Raw genomic sequence first — 2,141 nt, 5'->3', positions numbered from 1 at the left:
TGGTATCTCTGAAATCTCATACCTATGGATTCATAGCTTTGATCCAAAGTGCAAAGAATGGAGATACAGAGATCCTCCGTGTCCAAAAAGTTCATGACATGGAAGTCAACATGGAAAGTCTTTGCTATAGAGAAGTTCTCGACCAACTGAAGTTGTAACTGGTTTCTAAACATCAAGACAAGTTATTGACAGAAGTCTTTATTCTTAAATCTCTGCTGCTCATTATAACTTCTCCCAGCCATGGTTTCTAATTACTGATTTCCATATGTCTTCAGCTGCCTGTAGCAAATCCCCACACTGTGCACCTAAAAATATACAGTCACTTGTATAAAAGTGTCCATTAATAATGTAAAAATAATGTAATAATGTGGAAGATGATCTTTCAGGTTTAAGCCATATTTAAATTATAGTTTTATGGAAATTCAGATAAAAAGTGTTATTGCAGTCACCTCGTCATTCTCCATCTATCTCCTGGCTACAAAAGTGGACACTCCCATTAATGACATTTATTCAGTTGAAAAATATCTGTTTGTTTGGGGGCATCCAATCTCTGAGACCCCCAATGATTATCAGGACATTGAGACCACAATTCTCCCTAAGCAGCACTATTCCAGGAACGGCCCATCTAAAGCTCACATAGAAATTGATGGAACGAAGAATGGACTTTCCTTGTAAGACCTTCCAAGACAATTTAGAGGTTGGCCAATGTCACTGTTCGCTTAGGGACGAAATGTCTAAGTCTCTTAGGGAAGAGTCTGTGGACCCTCTGGACCACCGTGGGAGATGATGGTACTAGATGACACCCGGGAACGGAGTCTAAGTGGCACCTGGTCTTCAACAGAGCCACAAAGTGGGATGGTCTTGCTGCGGCAGGGTGCCACGAGGTCATTCCACGGTAGCGACTAGGTTTGCAGTGGCAGCCAAGCTAACAAACAAGGAGCAGGAGATGATGCAGGCCACACTCCGAGCCTGGGGGTGTACGGCCGGGAAGCTTGAGCTGGCACACGACACAGGTAGACAGGAACGAACTGTCTCACAGAGGAGAGCTGGTGGCTTGGAGGCACCTGGGAACGCTGGAGACACACAGGACACCGAAACGTCTGGTGACACAGGAGCGTCTGGAAATGCTGGAGGCACAGGAGCGTCTGGAAACGATGGGAACACAGGAGCATCTGGGAATGCTGTAAACTATCTCACACCACTGCAGGAACAGCTTGGGAAGCCTGGTACGGGAACCGCTTAAGTTTCTTTAGGCACATAAAATAGTGCTTTCACCTACAGAAAGCAATGTTGAAGATTCGGTGAGGCAGGAATGGAGGTGCCGACTTGCAAGGGCTGAGCCAGATTAGCCAGCATCATTAGTACACGCAATCCGTACCGAGGATCGCGGGTGCGGCGGTGACAGCCAATCTCTGATACCCTATGTTGTAAAGGCAGCTCAGGGGGACTTGAGGTTCAACATTCTGTCAATAGCTTGGGGTCATGAAGGTCAGACCCCCCAGCAATCTGACATTTATTCCATATTTTATGGATAGGAGATAAAAAAAACCCCTTTAAGATAATGTCTCATTAACTAATCCCATTAAAACTAACAAAACCATAAGTGTATTTGCCATAAACCATTTACCAAGACTTCTTTACTTTAAGAACTGTGAATGTGTGGAATAGCCGAGCACAGGAGCAGGGCACAGCATTGACAGTATATAGCTTCACACAGAGCAGAGCCCAGCAGGAACAGAAGAGAGCTTCACACAGAAAAGAGCACCACAGGGTAAAGAGAGCTTTATATAGAGCAGTGCACAGCAGGGACAGCAGAGAGCTTCATAAAGAGCACAGCAGGGACAGCAGAGAGCTTCATACTGAGCAAAGCATAGCAGTGTCAGTAGAGAGCTATATACAGATCAGAGCACAACAGAGAGCTTCATACAGAGCAGAACAAGCTGTGAGAAGAGAGATTCACATACAGCAGAGTCCAGCAGAAACAACAGAGAGCTTCATACTGAGCTGACCACAGCAGGGGCACCAGAGAGCTCATGAGCAGAGCACAGAAGGAACAGCAGGGAGCTTCATACAGAGCAGAGCACAGCAGGGACAGCAGAGAGCATCACACAGAGCAGAGCACAGCAGAAACAGCAGAGAGC

The sequence above is a fragment of the Engystomops pustulosus genome, chromosome 11 (genome assembly GCF_040894005.1).
Source record: "Engystomops pustulosus chromosome 11, aEngPut4.maternal, whole genome shotgun sequence".
Classification (NCBI taxonomy): Eukaryota; Metazoa; Chordata; class Amphibia; order Anura; family Leptodactylidae; genus Engystomops; species Engystomops pustulosus.
This window is presented reverse-complemented; position numbering follows the sequence as displayed.